Source organism: Calonectris borealis, chromosome 14 (assembly GCF_964195595.1).
Source record: "Calonectris borealis chromosome 14, bCalBor7.hap1.2, whole genome shotgun sequence".
In the NCBI taxonomy this organism is placed as follows: Eukaryota; Metazoa; Chordata; class Aves; order Procellariiformes; family Procellariidae; genus Calonectris; species Calonectris borealis.
The window spans coordinates 5,325,165-5,345,444 of NC_134325.1; the positions used below are offsets into that span (position 1 = coordinate 5,325,165).

A 20,280-nucleotide genomic window follows, 5' to 3' on the forward strand; every position below is an offset into this window, starting at 1 on the left:
CATTTGCATAAATCTCCCGAAGCGTACAGCGCACGCTCCATGTGCCAAGTTCTCCCTTTGCACTGTAAGAACGTTAATGCGCAGGGCTGGTGAGGAGCACCGGCTCAAGCATTTCTCAGTTACACTCGGTACTCAAAACGTTTATTTTTAGAGCGCCCCTCCCCTGAAAGAAGCAGATTAGGGGAGAGCCAGTAGCCGAGGTGCTCTGCTAATGCTCTATTTCAAACGCAGCCCTTTTGCAGGATCACTCCCAGCACCCTTCCCAACAGGCAGGTCCCTGGGGCCACACGCATCTTTCCCGCCGATTAGGAGAAGCAAATTAATTCACGCAGGCTTAAACGGGGGGGCGGATGGAGGGGGGGTGTTGCAATGCAGCGCACAGCAGTCTCAAGGAGGGCGTGGGTGGAAATCCCGCCGGTTGCGCAAGGCCGCCGGGCTGAAGTCCAGGGCTGCGGCCGGCAGCTCCTCGGCCGGGGGAACGCGGTCGAGCAGGCGGCGCCGAGCGGACCGCTCGGCGCCGCCTGCTCGACCGAGTCCCCCCCCGGGGCTGGCGGCCAGCGGCGCCCGCATCCCCCCTTCCTTCCTTCCCGCCCCCACCCCGCGAAGGCGATCGCACCTACCGAGCGTCCTCAACCAAGCGCGGCAACGGCTGTATCGGCGGGGTGAGGAGGCGGCCACCGCCTTAAGTAGGGGCCGGGCGGCTGACGTGCGGCGGGCGGGCCGCGACGGTGGAGACGTGCCCGCCGACACGTCGGGGTGGAGAGGAGGGGGAAGTTGTGGCGGTGTGGGAGCAGGGAAGGGGCGGGGAGGCGAGGCGAGGCGGATGGTGACATTCGCCCCGTAATGGTCGGCACTGTGAGGGAAGACTGAGGCGGGCGGTAACGTTCGGCCCGTTAACGGCCGCGCTGGAACGTTCGGCCCGTAACGGTCGGCACCGTGAGGGAAGCTGAGGCGGGCGGTAACGTTCGGCCCGTTAACGGCCGCGCTGGAACGTTCGGCCCGTAACGGTGGCACCGTGAGGGAAGCTGAGGCGGGCGAGGAGAAGCTCAGCCCTTCGAGGGGCCCGTCTCAAGCCTGAGGCGGAGGCTGCCGGGCTGGCCTCGCTGCGGCTCCGCGTCGCGCCGTCCTGGCACGGGGAGTCGTGTTCGTGTCGTCGGGGGAGATTTCCTTCCTTCTGTTATTAACCGGGATGGGTGAAAGTGATTTAAAACGTTAGCTCCCAGGGGCAAGGAGGATGCCCAGTGCGTGCACAGGCAGTACACGGAGCAGCAAACGGTGCCGGCTCTGGAGAGTTAAGGGGAATTAAAGGTGCTCCTGACCCCGTTTGCCGCCCGAGCAGTGCCCCCTCCGGGGAGCCGATGGCCAGCACCGCCGCCAGCCCTGAGCTCCTCCTCATCGCCGGCACAAGCCGTCTGGGTTTATGGCCGTAGTTCCGGATGGAGCCTCTTGTCTGGTGGCTAGAAACCTGCTTCTAATTCCATCTAAATCTATAGATGTTTGGTTTTTTATTACAGACATCCTTCTCTGGCGTTAGCCTCTCCTTTCCGTGTGTTTACATATCCAGTTCCCACTCATTTGTTTTGTTAAGTTACATAAGCTAAACCTTTTCAGTCTTGCATGATGCAAGCTGTGCTCTGGTCATGGGAACGTCCTTTCTGCGGGACTCTTCAGTTTGAACGCTTTTGTCTGGAGAGAGGCTGCCGTATGGAGTGTTTTAGACAGTCTTCTCAGTGATGCCTCAAACGGGAACACTAGTGTTTTCCTGTCATTACTGGAAATAGCATGACTGGACTCACACTTGTCTTTTTCACAGTCACGCCACACTGTCAGCTCCCTGTCACCCTGGGGTTGGTTAGTAAAGCCAAGTCCTTCTCCTCTTCACTTATTTCTTGCTAGGATACTAACAAAGAGCAAAAAATATTTTTATTATTTCCTGGATGCCTGAAGTTTCAATTTTATGCTATGCTACAGGGTTGTCCCACAAAACTGGCTTTTAGTAAACCCATGCTACCTTTTATCCCTTTATTCATTGAATTTCATGTTTGTAGTTAAACTTTCCTTCACAAGTTTTCCTGAAGAACTGCACAGACATCAAAAGCACAGGTCCAAACCGCTTCCACCATGGTTCACTTCTTAAATACTTGCTGTTCTCTGGTCCTGTGGTAATGCCTCCAAGTCAGTAAATTTACTTAAAATGTTTGCACCTGGATTTGTGATTTACTGTGCGTCGAGATTCTGGGATTGATAATGTCTGGTTCCTCCAGTTGGAGCACAGCAGACTCTGTGAGTTTTGCTCGCCAGCTGGCTGTGTTCCTTTGTTATCTTGTATCCATTTCTCCCTTCGACCCCTCCTCTTAGGCATCCTGTCTTTACCCCATGGGTTAACATGTTCATCCTTAATGAAAATCGGGGAAGTATTCATTTAATCTTGCGCGAGTAGCTGGGTTACCTTTATTTTCCCATTCTTGTTTTACAGTGATCCTTTTTTCTTTCTTTTTTTTTTTTTAAATTTCTTGTAGCTGTGGTACCTTTGTGATGTTTATCTTAGTTTCCTTTTGGGTTTCTAACTCTAGCTGATTTTTGGCAGTATCTATTCACGGCTTCTAGGATGTACTTGACCTCCTTTCTGAGGTGCTTATCTTGCTATGGCAGAATGCCTTCCTTACTAATTAACCCCTTTGTCTTCCTCTACCCATACCAGCCTTTCCATCTCTGTTTTGTCTGGGATGTCTCTTCTCTCTTCTAAAGTCACTGTATATAGTTTGCCTCTTAGTCACTAGAGTTAGCCGATTTACAAATGAGGAGGTTGTCATGGAGGTCCCGATCTCTCCACGACCTCATCCCACTCACAGAGCATGCAAGCATGAAATATGGCCCTCGGTCGTGCTAGACCAGAGCAGATGGTGTGAAGATGGGTATATCTCATCACACCTAAGGCTTGTACTCATCTACCAAACTCTGCTTTACAACTGAAGGAATTTTCTGCTGCCATTCAAGGCACGCTAACGCCTTGTCACAGACCATCCCAGTGACAATTCCCTTCTGCTGTGGTGATCTGACGGGAATGGTAGCCCAAAGCCTCATCATTTCTTTCACAGTCCATTGGCAAAACAAAAGAAACAAAAAACACAGGTGAGAAAATATCTAAAAATGCTTGAAACGTAGAATAAGGAGATTTGCATGAAACAAGCCAGAAAAATACAAAATTTTGGTTCTTACAAAGACCAGCACTTCTACCAAAGGGGGTTAACTATAATGACCTATCGGTTGCAAAACTAGATGTGCTTTGTTCCTTGCTGCTGCTTGAGGGGTGAGTGATACTTGTGAGATGTGTCATGTCAGAGGAGACTGCTAGCTAAGGAAGAGAAAGTGCGGGGAGATGCTGAGTAGGTCTAATGCCGCATGAATGCAGAATAAAAGGAAACCGTATAATGTAGTTCTGTCGTTCTGCATTAAGCTGGGTTCACTGAGCATCTTGTTCTACCAGAAGTCTCAAGGATGGATTAGGAATTTTAGTTCTGCATCCCAGGAATCTGTATTTACAGTGGCTTTATATGAATGGGACTAAACATCTCATCCAGAGTTTGGGTTCCAGACATCTGGTAGGACAGAAAATGAACATTTGACAGGAATGAAGATGAAGAAGAAATATTTTCTCCCTATAAACATTTTTACTTCTGAAGAGTAAGATATGTAAGATAAGATGCTTCTAAGAGAAGACTGGCTGGATAGATTAATGAGCATTTTAAAAATATGTAACTAGTGTAGAGGAAGTGGTATTTTACTATTGTCACGGTGAGACCAAGGCTCCTAAGAGAAGAATGTTGGTATTATAAGATTGTTCTTATCCTGTGGCTCAGACAAAATAAAATTGGACATGGTTTTCAGGGTATAAGTTCCAATAAAATCTTCACTTGCTTGTGTTTGTGTTGCTTGTTACTGAGAACTGAACCAAGACCAAATCTCTGTTATTTATAACATAAGGCATCAGGTTGTCCTTAGCTGTCTGGTGTCTATTCAGATACCAGAGGTCCTACCTTTAGTAGAGTGGGCCAAAGCAAGCTAACTAGGATGTTTCAAAACCACCCTGGTCCCAACATGTCCTCGATGATGATAAGCAGATCAGAAGCCTTGTTTTGTTAAAAAAAAAAGTTGGCTTTTAATATGCCAGTGTTAATTCACCTGGGTTACAAAACTGAGAAGATGACTGCGACTGCCATATTTTTCCTTTTATGTGTCCTTTGTGATCTTAGTAGCAGCAGTAGATGCTCGGGAGGAAAGCAGTCATCTGGCATGATTGACATCGATTTTCTGCCTCAGAGAGCTTCAATCAGAGAAGGCTCAGAACAACACAAACAGAACGGGGTGAGCAAATTAAGGGCATTTTTCTTGCACTTGGTAGATGGAGGCCAGGTCTGTTTTGATTTCTTTTAAGTGATTGACTTTGATTGTAGGGATGGGGCCGATTTTCCTCATTTGTATACATAAGGAGTTTTATTCTTCCTGTTCTTTTTCCGCTGCTGCCTTTCATCGCAGTAGCGGGAGGTGGTGTTGATGGAGTGATGGGAATGTTTGAAATGTGACAGGGTCTCTCCGGGGAAGCTTGGCCCTTCCTCAGCCTGCCTGCCCTCTTTCCATATTAGCTTTCACAGTTTAAACATGAAAAATAAAGCAATAGAAGTTGCTGAATGGGGAAACATTTATATTTTTATTCTAGGAGTTACAAGGGGAGCCTTTCCACTGGCCTCAGGTGGCATTTGAACAGGCTTTGGTCGATAAGAGAAGGAAACAATGCCACATTCTTATTAAACAATGTGTTTGTCTTTAAACTGTGAGACACCGGTTAAACCTTTATCACAAAGTCCAGAGACAGTTATACAAGGCGAGTTCAATGTGTGCATCTCGCTGTTTTCAATAAAACACTGACAAAGTTAGTAAATTTCTTCCCATTTTGCTAATATGCAAGAGGTTTTACATGGTGATATTTAATTTCTACACTTGCCATTTGCTCAGGTCCTGGCTCATGACCGACTAAGTCAAATCTGATGGTGCTGCTGGGGTGAATAATGACACCAAACCATGACCTACACCTATTTGCTGTATGAGCTGCAGCTCAGCTAGGAGATTAGCAGTAACCCGTTGATGGTGACCAGCCCTGCAAAGGTCAGTGGAATCTCTCCGCTCTACCTGAGATCTGAGGTCTAGTTTGCCCCTAAAAATCCTAAGTGTTATTCCCAGCATGATCAGTCCTGCTTTTGCTCTGACATCATCAAGGGCTTTGCTTTCATATGATGTCAGTGTGCGGGGCACTAGACATAGGTAAATCATGTTCCAGTCCTGTCTTTCCCTTTGATTTATTCTGAGGCCTGAACAACTTCCTCCAGCTTTAATGGCTTCATTTCTCCTTTGTAAAATGGGAAGGGTCTTTATCTACCAACCTGATGGTGGTACTGCAGGGACTAGTTAATTACAAAACACTTCAGCTTTGTAAAGCAAAATGAAAATGATGGAAGTTTTTTACCTAAACCAGAGAGGCCTGGACCCCAAAATGGAGTAGTTTGGCACCAAAAGTTTGGTATACTCTGCTAAACTGTCAACATCAGAAAAGCTCCCAGAGCTAGAATTCTTGCAATTTCAAAATACTTATCAGGGTAAGATACAGGAAGTTGGTTCATACTCCGTAAAAATCCATATTTTGTGTTCTCCAAATTTGGACAGTATAGCCACATCAAACCATTTGAACTGATCTCCTAAGAAAACTAAAAGCTAGAAGATGAGTTTCACCTCGGCTTGCACTAACAGGTGTCTGCACATAACTGATTAGCCACGGTCCATACACCTCCGAGTGCCTCTCCTTGGCCGCTTCCATGCATGCGTGTTGTGGTAAGGACACTGGTATTACAAAGATCCAGTGCTTTTGCTGCTTCACACCCTCTTTTTCTTTGCGCTGTCATTGTGGGGGAGGGACTAGCTGATGCAATTCTCATTTCCGGGTATTTATACATATGTGTTTCTACAACCTATTTTTAAATGTGCACCAGGGTAATATATATGGAGACCTGTGTAAATAATTGTCAATTTCTGAAGATCCCAGACTTCCACAATGCCCTTTTGTCAGATGTATGGGTTTGATTGCAAACTGTTTTCTAGCTGACATGTTTCAATACGCAGAACTTCCAAGTTACACCAATTTTTCTTTTCCCCTTAAAAGGTTGGTTATGTTTGCAAGTACAACAGCAATGGATTATGCATGCAGTATAAAGCTTGATAAGACTGTATTTCTTGCAATTATTTTCTCAATACAAAGCTAAAGAAACCTGTATTTCTTGCAGTAGCTTCCTAAATCATCACTCTAGGTAGCTGGATTGAGCAGAATGTGTGATTTTGTCCTGCTTCTCTAAGGAAATTAATTTACTCATGGAAGCATGAGTCACTGTGCAGGATTTTCCAAGCCAAACCCATTCCCGTGATGCAACTCTGAATACTTACTCATTTGCTTAGGAACTGCAGGAAATGGAATGCTCAGATAAATCACATGGTCAGAGAGAGATGGAAGGGCACTCCCGTGGACAGGGGCCGCTATTCAGTCTTCGCCTAACAAAGTCGCAAAGATATCGGCCAGTTCAGCACCTACATCCTGTTGACTGTCAGGAGGAGTGTAATCATTAATGCATCCTTGCTGCTGCCTTCTAAACTGGCAGCAACAGGACTATTACTGTTATCTAACTTGTTCTTGAGTGCCTGGCAGGTTGCAGTAAGTGGAGACTTTCTATAAATTACAGTAAGGAGCTGGAGGGATATGAGAGGAGGGCTGCAGACTTCTGCCACTGCTACTTGCCAATTCAAAGAGGGCAGGCAGGTTCAGCATCAAAAGGTCAGAGGCATGTCCCTGCACTCCATCTGGAGCAGAGACCCCCTTGCCCTTATTTTAATATTCATATTAATTCTGCAGCTGTCAGTTTTGATTTCCCCAGGATCCCATCTCAGCACATCACATGCCAACAAGTTGATTAGCTCAGGGTAAAGAGCTACAGAGTGCTGCAAAGACAAGTTTTTACTGATTCAGGCCATTTGGGACACAGTACGTTTAACGACACAATATCGCCTCCCCTATGGAGGGAGATACTTTCCTAGCATTTCAGACCTTACGTATCTGGTTGGCCCTCTGTGTATTCAGAATGATAGCAGGTTATGTATTCTCTCCCATCCAAAAATCACTATGGCCAAACTTTCATTTCTGTGAATCAAAATTCCAGGTTACATTGCTGAAAACTCAGCATCCTATGGTTGGGAAGTTGCTGGGCCATACAACCACTGTAGAAAGCTGAGAGTACATCTCAACATTACAAACATATGGACTTGGTGGAGGAACTTCCTGCCCTGCCTGCTCTACAGAAACCGTGCACAAGAAAGATGTGAATTCATCCGTTTATCTCTCTCATCCATTTAAGAGACAGGAGCGTCACAGCTGGGACTCTGCAAAAGGAAGCTCTCACTTGAGCAGCGTAAAGTTGTAACATGTGGGTTAGTTTCTGTAGCTCTTTGTGGGTCCTGGTCAAGGAAGTCCTAGACATTGAAAATAGGTTGGTCTGTGTTTTCATGAAGAACATGCTTCAGCATGCAGGATACCTCTCTTCAAAGCTTTCACTGAAGACATCGGTGCTATAAAGCATAACTTTTACAGCTCGTGACATTTTCTGGAGCTTGTAACACGTGGGTTAGTTTCTGTAGCTCTTTGTGGGTCCTGGTGAATAAAACCCAGTTCTGTGCCTGGAGTGGAGTGGGAAGGCCAGAGATCAAGAGGTAATCACATTCTGGTTTTGCAGTCTCCTTTTAGGGCCTGGATGCCACAACAGCCTCACAATCTATCCCACACGTTGGTGTCCTCAGAAAATGCCCAGTGAATATGGAAAATGTGTGTGCCTACAGATGACTATGTAATAAATGTTATCCGTTCCTTGGGGAAGGAAGATGAAGTTTAACTTGCAGTTCAACAAACTTAGCAATAGAATGGAAGTAGGCAACCAGCTGCTTTCATTTCAGACCCCACACCTGAGGCTCTTTAAAAGAGCTGCAGCTGGGCTGGCTCAGCCCTAAGATAGCAGCCCTGAGGGGTGACTTTGGCTTGTGTTACAGAGTTGAACTCTTCTGCTGTTCTCAGATGGGAAAAGTAACTTGACTGTTTCTGCACAAGGTACCCTTTTAGATCTTTGTTTCTGTGGTGGTGGTTGTCGGCAGCTCTGTGGGTAAACACAGAGCCCTGGTGGGGGCGGGGGGACACGACTGTGAAAGGCAGGTACTGTCCTGAGAGGTTACCAGGCAGAGTTTTTAAATAGCATTTATATCATATGTACTGCCAGCAGAACGTACTGCTGGAGTGGATGTGGAGCTATCCCCCAGGGGAAAGCGTTGCTTTATTTCTTCAAAAGTTCTGCTCCCTGGGCTTTTTAATTTTGCTCTGTTTAATTTTATTTTATAAGCAGAAGGTAGCCAAGGGAAAGAAAGATGCACACCATTTCCTTAATGACTAAGTTCTTCCAGCTTGTAGTGTTAGGGATTTACACCATCATCTAGATGTGCTCTAGCTGTATGTTAGTTGGCCACTGTGGGTGTTCAGTGGCCTGCACTTCCCCCGGCGTGCGGGTTGGTGCTGGAGACTTAATCCTCCCCACAGCCAAGCTAGATGTGAGCCCTGAGGTCACGTGTAGGTTCAAAGTGTGGCTTGGCAGGAAGAGGGGGGTTATTTCTAATCCTTTTCAAGAAAGAATTTTTTCGTTAATCGAAATGCGATACGCTGTACCATGACTCAGTGCCAAAGGTCTGAACTGTGGCAGTGATTCTAAAGGAAAATAAAAGTGGATAGAGAGAGTGCAGCCTGCGTTGCTGACTATTACAATAGTTTTTTGACTCAGCTTCATTATGGAGCCATAGTGAAATCATTAATGTACTTCAAGCAGGTACCAAGCTGAACATCTTTGTTGGGAGCACAGCTTCACAGCGCAGGCATTGTAAGACACACAGCAGTTCTCCTCAGCAAAGAGCTCATCAACTAAAGAGGCAGAACAAAATGGGGAAGTGAAAGTGGAAGCAGAGTAAGGCAGAAGGATTGCTAAATATAGTGCTTGTCTTCGTATGCTGTGTTTTTCAAGAACATTACACAAATACTGATCCTTATTGTTATCAATTAATTCAGTTTTCTTATTTAAACTCAAATTTTAAATAGAAAATGAAAGGTTGCTGCTTGCCTACGGACTGCCAATGAATCGTTTTCACAGTGCTATGCTAAGTGTGGAGTTTCTGGCTTGTGGACCCTCTGTGCCTGTATTTGGATGAAATTGCACAAATGTTTAGCAAATATTTGCAGGGCATGGCCTTGTTGCTTTGCAAACTATGGTGCGTCTTGTTTAAGGAGGTCGATGTTACCAAAGGGAACAAGCACCTGACTTTTAGCTCCTATGGGGGGAATCCTGATACTCGCAGAATCTGTTGATTCTCTAGCTTGGGCCTTATAATTGGGGGAACAGCCGGTCAGTGTCCTGGGTGGTAAATGCAAGGTACGCCGTTTCTCACTGGCTATCTCCAACCTTGTGTTGTTTTTCTCATAACTTTATCCAGATTCAGTTGTATCCCTAGACCCTATGCAGTTATGGCCTTAAGAGGCAATATCTCAGTGCAGGTACCCTTTTAAAAGATGCCAATATGATGAAAACATGAGGTGCTGGGAGACAGCGTCATGGATTCTCTGTGTGTGTGTGTGCACGCACATGCGCACAAGAGCTGGATTTCTGGAGGCTGGGTCTCCTGAACACTTCACCCCCAGTATATTCTCCATATCCTTTTTGCTAGTTGTACATAATTTCTGCTAGTTGTACCATCATTTCTGCTTTATACATTCTGTAGTCTATGTAGGATTCATTGTGTGTTTGTGGAAGATCTTTAATATTTAATGCTGTGATGTCAAAAGGGAAAAGATACCAGCATGCTTTATCTTTTGCTTACTGTGTGAGGGCGAACAATTTTTTGGAGAAGCAGCAGGGATGTGCAGTCCCCTTGGTCTGCATTAACTCCTTGCTACATGACAAGCCTTTGGACTGGTTGCTGGGGCAGTGGGGCTCACCCGTCACTTCGCTCTCGGCCTCTGGACTGCAATGTTTGCAGACAGGGCAGTGCCAGTTTGGTGGAAGAATGTCAGCATAGGAACTTGTGAGGCACAGGACAGACCAGAGCCCAGGTCTCTGGCTGCCAGGATGTGACGTGGTGCATTTACGTGTTCAGACAGAAGGAGCGAGGTCTGTTGCTTTCCTTATGGAGTATCATTCTGTGTGTGTGTTTGGCTGCTAACCCAGCGTTCCTTCATTTTTAATCTCGTCAACTGTTTGTACCCCCAGAGTGGCACAATAAGGAAAAGAAATCTGTTTCACTTTGAAACTTCTGGAGCTAAGTAGTATTTCTGTCTCCAGGTTTGGTCTTGAGAAGTGAAGGCAGTTGAAGGCTGAGGGTACTCAATAAATTTTGGAAAGTTCTGGATTAAGGATATGTCCTTATTATTTTTCCTGTTTGTATATAGCCGTAATGTTGAACATACGTTCCTTGGGTAGTAATCTCAGTCTTGCATCCCCTTTTAAAATATGCTCCCTTGCAACAACAACATCGGGAGATTTGGAGTCAATAGGGTGTTTGGTTATGGAAAGAATTAAAATAATAATAATAATAAAATCTCTGTAACATTTCATATCTCTTAGGCAAAGGTTACTGAGGGCCAGTTAGTTCAGTGCATGACCTCTGTAAGAGTTCTTAGGCATATAAGAGCAGCCAAAAATAGCTCCTTGGAAGGTCAGGGAAGGCATCTTTTCTACATGTGGATAACTTTGCATTTCTGACCTGAAACATCTATATGGCGTATGGTAAGCAAGCAAGAATGGATGGAGAGAAAATAGAATACCAAAATGGACCTGGAGGGCAGCCAGAGCCTGTGTAACATGTTTCTTATTCATATGAGCCTGTACAAACTGCTGCCAGGATTTTTTCATACATGAAATGGAGAAAGCCTGCATTAACTTCTAAGCCATGCTTCAAAGACAGCCTAGCCAAAAAAAGGCTGGATTCAAACTGTCAATAGATGAACAACAGGAAGAGGGACCCTTATGTTTTAAAATGGAGCCACAGGCTCGCATCCAAGTGATTTTAAGCTTCTGACTGACCCTGGAGTCTGAAAGAAATTGCAGCTTGTCAGAGTGAATGTTCTCTTTCTTTTGATGTCTGCATGCTGAGACAGAGTTTACGAGAAGCTTTTATAGCAAATCCCAAAGTCAGACTCACCGCAGAACTCTTTAATTATTGAATAGGCAAGAGCTAATGTGAGAGGGAAAGGCTCTGTGTTTCTCTGCATATGAATCTCGCCCCCCCGCCCCTTCCTGCCCAAATCCCCTTGGTTAATCAGGTTATGTTTGCCCTATTTCTCTCAGGGAGCAAGCAGAATGCCATGTTGCTAGAAATGGAGGAAGGGAAGGAGGAGAAGGACATGCTGAAAGCAAGAGTGGGTTGAGGATGCTTCAGAAATGAAAGCTTCACTTTGGCAGGGTTCCCGAGATCACAGCGGGATGCCTTCGGGCTGTGGGATGTCTCTGTGACCTGTCACACTTGCTGACACGCATGATCTCGCATCCCAGGCCATGTGCGAAAGGACAGCGAAGGCAGCTTGCCCATCTGCGCTCAACCTGGAGGCATTGGGGGTCTCTGCAGCCAACAGCTCCCTCCCCAAACGCCCACTCAGCAGCCTGTTTCAGCTAAGAGCCCCTAGGAGGGAGTAACTCATGTCCCTCGGGGAACACTCTCTGCCTGACGTTTGCCTGAAGTGCAGTGGTTAATTCTGTGGGGGGCAGTGTGCCTGCGCGCGCACATATACGCACACATACACACATACAGAGCTGTATGTGCTGCATGCTTTTGTGCAGCCATACAGCCTTTAATTCTTGCTGCACTCATAGTCTTGGACATGGCTGCAAGCCACAGAAAAACAGCACAGATGGACCCGCCAAAGTAAAATGCAGCTATGAGAAGCAGGGAGCCAGCACACACACAGACAGCACCGCTGACCTGTGTGCTGGTGAATCTAGGTTTCCTTTAAGTCTGGTGATGCTGGAATTTAGCTCTGAGCGTGCTGAGATTTGGGGGGTGCATATGGGACATGCCTTGGAAATGGTGCACCCTTCATATGGGTGCATGTCTTGGAAATGCTCTTATCTTGAATTATAATGGACAATACCAGACTGGGAGACTGAGGTCCAAAGCTCTTTTGTGACCAGCGTCTAAACCCAAAGCTTGCAGCTGAAACTATTCCTGAAATGTGAAAAATTGCTGGTTCTGAGGCGTGGGTCTGGGCAGGCTTAGGAGAATACGGTAAGTCTTGATGGGAGAATTAAGTGCAGTGACTTGGGTGATTTTGGGAGTGTGGCAAATAATTCAGAAGGATGTAGGTCTGCAGGTCTGCATCTGCATTCTATGTTTTGGGGTTGAATTTATCCAAAAGCTTAAAACCAAACCTTTCTAGACCAAATCATGAAGGTTTAGGGAGTTTATATGTAACCCTGCTTCTCTAATGCTCTGATCCTGGCCCAGGATCAATTGAACGTCAGCCTAGGCTTGTGTTTCAGTTTTGCCAGGAAGTGCCAAGCCACACAAGCATTGCCTAATTCAGTCTTGTGTGCTGGCTTCTTTGCTCGGATCATGGTGCATTGTTCCTTTGAGACACATGTATTAGAAGAGATTTTTAGCACCCCTCTTTGTTAACAGCATGGATCAGAAACATTTTTGTAGCTCAAAGCCGTGTGAATGCTAAGACATTCTTCCAAAAGCATAAGCGTTGGCAAATGCAGACCTGAGCTAGTAAATCGTGGAGCCGTGACATGATTTTACATGTTCCCCAGCACAGAGCGGCGCTAACTGGATGGCCACAGACTCCTGTTCCCACAAGAATGAAGACAGGCAGGAAATGAAGCACCAGAAACCGTTCCTTGGCAGGAGCGAGCTGTGGGAAAAGCAAGGTGTAGCAAGCTCCGGGCTGTTGCAGAGCCAGGCCTTGCAGGTGCCTACGAGCCACGTGGGAATCCCGGATGCCTTGTTCCCACTGCGCAGTGCTCACTGGCAAGTGCGTGTCCAGAACTTGCCGATGCCCTGACACAGCGTGCTGCCATGGCCTGGTGGCTCGTCGCTGTAAGATGCTGGCCAGGGCTGTGTGGTACGGAGGCTTTGCCGTGCTTGGGCCTCCTCTGTGCAATCCATCTTTGCAGCAGTGAAGAGCAGGGAGGCCGAGTTGCTCCACAGAGCTGCTGTTTGGCTTAACTGCAGCAGGCGGGCGGGGATGGTCACAGCATCCCCCTGCTCCCCAAGAGCCAGCGTCGAGTGTGTGTGTGTGAGGAAGTGAGGGGAGAGAGCTGAGCTGCTGATGAGCGGCTTTGGTTCAAATCTGTAGGAGGTAGGAGTCTGCCTTGCCAGCCCGTGTGTGGGAGTGCTGTCGGAGCAGATGGTTAGCAGCCCTGTTGCTGCAGGGTTAGCCGGCTCCTGGGGAGCTGCCAGTTTTGTGCAGGGAGGAGGGCATCCTGCCTTTTGGAGGAGGAGGAGGATGATGGCTCACCCAAACACAGAGGAGTCTATGTCTGACTTGAAGGCTGAGCAACAGCATGATCCAAAGAGCAGATCTCATAAATTGTTTGCAGGTTAACAGGAGGCTTTTTCTATGCCTCTCTGATACTGCCAGGTAAAAAGCTGTCAGCTGCACAAATATGTAGATAAATCTCCTCTTCTCCCCAACCTCCCCCAAACTAGACTTTGGCTCCCAGAGTTATTGACTGGCTTAAAAATTCTGAATTTACCATCTGGTGTACTTCTAATTGTCCTTCTGTCTTGCAAAACCTTAATTCCTGTTATCAAGCTTCTTTTTTTATAAGCCAGGAACTAATTTTGTTTGTTTGTTAACAAAGTCCCAGGACTCCGGAAAGTGGAGCTTTAAGGAAAGCCGCAGTGGTTGCTCAGATCTAGTAGCACTGAAAGGAAGCTGAGAGGCAAAAACCTTAGCTGAGAAGGTGGGCCAGGAGGCAAGGCTGAAACAGCGGCTCCATTGTTTGACTTTTGCTGTAGCTGGTGGATATGGCTGCACGTCCCGGGGAGTTGCATATTACAAATACATGGCTCATGGTGTGCACAGCAATCAAATCACGAGGTAATTACTGGACCAGTGGGAGAGGCGTGCAAGCAGTATAGATTGTTAAATAATAATAATAAAAAAAAAGAAAAGCAACAGTCTAAAATTTAAAGTTCAGAACTCTGCTCCTATGATCTGGTTTTAGATGAGAAAGAAATAGGAAGTTTAGAGATGAAGAATCTTGAGAATATCTGCCTCAGTTTTAATTGCTGATAATGATTTTGATAGGGCCAGTGGCTATAGTGACTTCTGCTCCCAAACAGTTAAGTTTTTAACCAGTTAAGACATTAGGCATCTAATGCATTGACGGTCTGATTCTGCAAGAAAGTACTGGTACAAAACACCCATTAAAGTCAGGGCACTAAAAAAAAATAATCTTTAGAAACATTGATATGACAGCATGGGATGAATTTGGCCCACAGAGTTCTGCACAAGATCCATAGGGCTGGAGCTCCTTGACTAATAGAAAATAGGATAATTCTAATCTAAAATTTCTCACCCTTTCCCATGCTGTTCTGCTGAACATATGACATGGAATTTGGGAGTGAGGAATAAAATGTTAGGATTTTAAAATGTAACATATATTAACGTCTCAGTTCTTATGTGCAGTTTGAGGTATCCTACAGAGATCAGGTTCTTGGAAGTTGGGTACTTCATGTCTGGACAGCCAGGACTTCCTCTAAATACAGCCTTTTTAAGCTGTTGCACAGTGTTTCTTTGAAGTTTATTGTCCTCAGATTGACTTAATCTGTCTGGAAACCTCGAGCAGAGCAATGAACTGTTTATTTCGTATGGAATCTTGAATGTAGGTGTGTGATAAAGTTGGTAGATGGTTAATATTGGCTGATACATTAAATAGTTTGTTGTATTTCTAGTACTTAGGAAGTAAGTACTTCTAGTACAAGCAAGTGACTTGCTTGTAATAAAGCAGCTTTGAGAAATTATTTATGTGCCAAGTGGAGACAAATTGCTTTTCATGTGATTCGTATCCTTTTGAGAATATAGCAGCTTCTAGTTTCTCTGAAACAAGAATAATCATCGCTATCTCCTTTGATAAAGAAATGTGAAAAAGAAAACTCATTTTCCAGAAAGTATTGATGACCTGCCCAAGTTACCTGAAAACACCTGTACTCTTAGCTTTGTAACTGGACTAAAGATGTCATTAAAGGCCTGCTGTAAAAATGGTTGTGCAAGGCCTTTAATAGGGAAACTAGTTTGAACTTTGTGCTGATGCCATTTCCTGATTCTATGTAACTTGCTATGATTACATGCAAATAAATAAGGGGGAGGAAAAAACAACATACCCAAAAGTAAGGTCAACCGTTGGACTCTGGACTGCTTGATGTAGTGGCTGCAAACATGCAAAAAATATTTCAGGGTTAAAAAAGATTTGCCTTCGCAATTCTTCTATGAACTGTACACATCTCATGAGCCTGAGGGCTATTTTGGGAGATGCTCAAAAAGGTTACCATCCATGTAGCTGTGGCACTTCCACTAGGCCTCCTTCCATGGTCAACCAAGAGAAGTCGTTCCATGGATTCATCCTCTGGAAGAGCTGATGCTGGTCCCTCTTCTCCTTGGATGGGTTTGCAACCATTGTGGTTTTGGAGACCCTTAGAGATGTGTGTGTGGATCCTTGCACTGTGAATGGAAGATAAGCTTGCTTTACCTGAGGCTTCTTGTGCATCTCTTACAATTTACCTGTGGACTCCAGTGGTCACAGACGTGACTCCTCTGCAGCTGGGGTTTTATCTTCCGTGAGAGTGAGAAGGAGCCCAGCTTCGACAAGCTGAAGTTAGCCTTTGTCAGTATCCTTCCTACTTCTCATCTCATCCACTCCATCTGCTATTGCATATCCTGAAGTATGACGTTGGAAGTCAGCAATAATTTAAAAAAAAAAAATTAGCCAATCTCTCTGGGACATCTTGCTGAAAAACAAATCTCTGTCAGTGACCTAGATCCAGTGAAGTTTTGAATTATTTAGATCACATCTTGCAGATAATGCAGAAAACTTGTGTTTGGGAGAATCCTCTCAACTTTAGGTTGAATTAGGTAATCCTCCCTTTTCTTTTGAAAGTTTGATGCTGACTAGGGGCAGCTGAAGGGCTGTCTTTGACCACTGGCACTGCCCTTTTGATTACATAAATGTTCTTAACAGTTGATGGTAATCTTGGGAAATGACACACCTAAAATGTTGACCCTGTTTGTTTTTTTTTCCTCATGCTGCTGTTTGGCAGATGCAGATTCCAAAACAGCTGTACAGTTGGGTGTGCAGCTGGCAAGGTTTGGGCCCTGTGCTACCCAGTTAGGCTCCCGCCCAGCAAAGTCAGTAGGAGGGATGGCCCCAGGGTTGGATTTTTAAAGAACCAGTAAGTATTTTAATCCTGCTGCATCCAGTGCAGCAAATACTGGTTACAATTAAATTACAATTAAATACTGGTCACAATTAAATTACAAATAATTTAAGCAAATACTTGGTTATAAACTGTACCAGATAGGTGGGAGAGCTGCATACAGAGCTTGTGTACACAGCGCTGTTGTCTGGACATGCCATATGGCTCTCGCTGCCACCAGTATCTATAGGCCTCCTGCAAAGCATGCGCTGCTGCAGCGTGGCATTTCCTTACACCTCGTCCTTTAAAAAGGACGGAGCTATCAGCATGTTAGTGAGCTGAAAACGAGTCATATGAAATATTTGTCCAGTTTATTAATTTGAGTTACTGCAGCTAGTCCAATGCTTCCTGGTGCTGCTGTAGGAACAAATTCAGGCAGGAGCTTGCCTCATTGCTGCTGGGAAGAGAAAGCAGAAATGGGGCTGAGCAGTGAAGCCTTGGAATTTAGAGCCCGGCTTTTGTTTTGAGCTCATCCTATAAATGAATTAAAGACATTTCTTGGTCTGGCAGTAGTGCTTGGCATTGAGATTTGCACAGGACTGTGACCAGCTGTGTCTGCATTAACAAGGTGTGTGCAATAAATGGGGTCAGATATTGAGCAAACAGTTGATGCTGAGGTCCTGACATCCATTTTGTACGTGTGCTGGAGGTCTTACTTCTGGCTAACTCTAGTCTAGTCCTGTGGGCTGACACCCACTAGTGATTGGAGTCCATCTCTGGTTTAGTTTCAGACCGGGGAAATCTGTTTGCGTGCTCTGAGACTGCCTCGTCATCTGAACCAAAGCTCAGTAACCAAGAACACTTGGGAGATTTTGCTTTAAGAGTTTGTTCGTGATGTGAATAAAATGCTAATATAGCTTCACCCGGTACCCAGGAGCTCCGAGCTGTGTTGTGTAACACAGCAATGTGTGCTTTAGGAGTGTCTAATTATAGCATCAGATCTGATTTCAGATAGCTCCATATTTATTATTTAAAAGGGGGGTATGTTTGGGGGAGAGAATAATGAAATACTGTAACTTGAACTTAGGCGGTAGCGTGAGTGCAGAAGCAGCAAAGCTGCCTTGCTGGCAGACTGTCCCTCTAGCCTGTGCACTGATGTGGCAGCATTTCTTGCTGGCGCCGAGCGATCGCCGGCTGCGCAGGAAGTGGAGCGGAGTTGCATAAAGGGAAGAGACGACTGTGAGTCAGGGCTGGAGGGGAGAGGCGTTCTTGCAGGGGCAGAACACAAAATGCCAAGGTTTGAATTAGAGTTTCTGGGCATGGCCGTGCTGTGTCCTGTACGATTAAGTAGGAGTCTGACTAGGACAGAAACGAAACTGATTGCTGCTTCTGCTAGTTTTTGTGAGCTTTTTTCCCCTAATTTCTGTGGGTTTTCCTGTGGTGGAAGAAGCATTTGGTAGTCCTACTTAGAGACATGAAGCATGATGCTCCTCATGCATGAGGAGCCGCAGTTTAACCATGGATCGAACCAAGATGACAGGACATCAGCCATTGTATTGTAACATGCAGCGTCTCTATCCAATACCTCTAGTGGAAGGTTTCCTGGTCACAGTCAGGTTTACTACTGTTGAGACTGCCACATCTAACGCTTTTGAGGACAAAGATTTCTTTGAGCAACAGGACAAGTTAGAACCCTCACACCTGCTGGCAGGGACCTGGTTCTGGCTGCCTAATGCCCGCTGCAGCCTGTGTCTTGAGGAGAGCACCCAGCCTCCAAAGCTGCCCTTGATGGAGTCAAATCCAAACCGATAAACAGGCTGCAAAAGGCGCCGTTCCGTGCTGCGGTGTCTCGCTGCCCACGTGCGCTGCAGGTCCCCCGGGGTGGGGGCTGCGTACGTGAGTGCCCGTGCCGCAGAGCTCCGGCTGCACCCGCTGGTGCCTGCGGAGATGCAGGCGGGGGACTGCGTGTCAGGTCAGCATCGCTCGCTCTTCCTGCTTGCGTGCCTGCCTCCCTAGAACACGCTATTTCTGAATGTAGGACAGGGCTTCATAAGCCTGTGTCATTCTCTGCTTGGGTACAGCAAACAGCTGTAGGGCAGAGGGGTCTGGTTTTACACTCGGATGGCCTGATGTGGTAAGCCTCCTGAGAAGTAGCTCTGCGCAGTGAGAAGGTTTTTTCTGGCTGGTCTCAAAGTGTAGTCAAACAGTTACTGACCCCCATGGAGGCTGGACTGTGCCTTTAGGTCACCTCTGCTTCCATCCCAGGTGACAGAGAAACTAGCTGTCTTTTCTGTGTCTCCTCCCAGGCTTTGCACATCGAGCAAAGAGCCCAAGATACGGAATCTGGGGGTTGGCAATGCTTTGTCCCAGCTCTCATCCAGCTTGGGCATGACAGGGAGCTCTCGGGGAGGGGTCCTTTGCATGGCTGTGTGGGAAAGTGGCCTCGGAAACCAGGCTGCCCACACTTAACGGGGGCAGGGGTTAGGAATCGAGACCAGGCTCTGCCAACCATGCTGCCAAGGCAGTTGTCCAGCCTCATAGTTGCCCCAGGGCTGGTAGTCCTGAGGCCGTGTTCCCATCCCAGTCCCACAAAAGGCAATTGCTTCTGCAGGAAGGCTGGGGGAGCAGAGAGGTGACAGAGCGGCGATTTCCCTTTGTCTGCTGGCAGAGCAGAGTAAGAACCAGGTGTTGCTACCTAGGTGACTGTCGCCGTACTGTCCTGGTTTTGGCTGGGACAGAGTTAAATTTCTTCCTAGTGCTGTGTTTTGGATTTGGTATGAGAAGAATGTTGATAACACACTGACGTTTTCAGTTGTTGCTAAGTACCCTGCTAGTCAAGGACATTCAGCTTAAAAACAAAACAAGCATTGGGAGGGAGCACAGCCAGGACAGCTAGCCCAGCTAGCCAATGGGGTATTCCATACCATGTGACGTCATGCTCAGTATATGAATGGTAGGCGTGTTCCTAGGAAGTAGGGATCACTACTTGGTTATCGGTCAGCATGGGTGGTGAGCAATTGCATTGTGCATCACTCATTTTGTATATTCTATCATTATTATTATTATTTTTGTTGTTGTTATTATTTTCCCTTCCTTTTCTGTTCTATTAAACTGTCTTTATCTCAACCCACGAGTTTTTCTCACTCTTACCCTTCCGATTCTCTCCCTGTCCCAATGCGGGGGTGGGAGGGAGAGTGAGCGAGTGGCTGCGTGGTGTTTGGCTGCCTGTCGGGTTAAACCATGACAAGTACTTATCCAGGCGGGGGCTGGGAATCGCCAGCACCAGTGAATTTGGAGCTGGTTAGGGAATGGACACTGGTTTTTGAGGGGTTGATTTGTTTTCTGTACCCCACATGCTTTGGTATGAAGGGTCCTTGGCAGCGAGTCAGCCTGTCAGTGGTGTGGGTTGGTGTGTCTGGGCAGTGAGGTTCCAACCTGCTGTCGATGGAGTCTCTCCTCGTGAGAGAGAGATCAGCACCAAGGAAACTGCTGGCAACCTGACTGCTTTCCAGCCGGGAAGCGCCTGGGGCTGACTGTGACCTGGGATCATCCCCCTTTCTAGAACTAAAGGGGGATTGTCTGTCTTCTGTGATGTGAGGTCTAGAAATTGTGACTAATAAGTTTGAATGACATGAAGTGCTCGGGGGGGGGGGAGCATGATGAAGAGGAGGGATTTCCCACCCACCCCCCAAGGAAAAAATGCTGCCCCTGGGGAAAAATCTCCCCCCTGGGAAAAAATGGATCTTA

General features: G+C 46.4%; 1 protein-coding gene across 3 annotated transcripts in view; it reads left to right on the forward strand.

Annotated features, from left to right (window-relative positions):
* TSG101 (tumor susceptibility 101) overlaps positions 1–20,280 on the forward strand; it is a 65,784-nt gene that overhangs the window by 29,655 nt on the left and 15,849 nt on the right. Inside the window, exons 12-13 of one of the 3 annotated variants that reach the window (XR_012675724.1) lie at positions 4,254–4,365; positions 5,014–5,802. The exons of the other annotated variants lie outside the window; for them this stretch is intronic. The gene's annotated coding sequence lies outside the window, so the exon portion shown is untranslated. The remainder of the gene's footprint in view (positions 1–4,253; positions 4,366–5,013; positions 5,803–20,280) is intronic. 3 annotated transcript variants of the gene reach the window in all.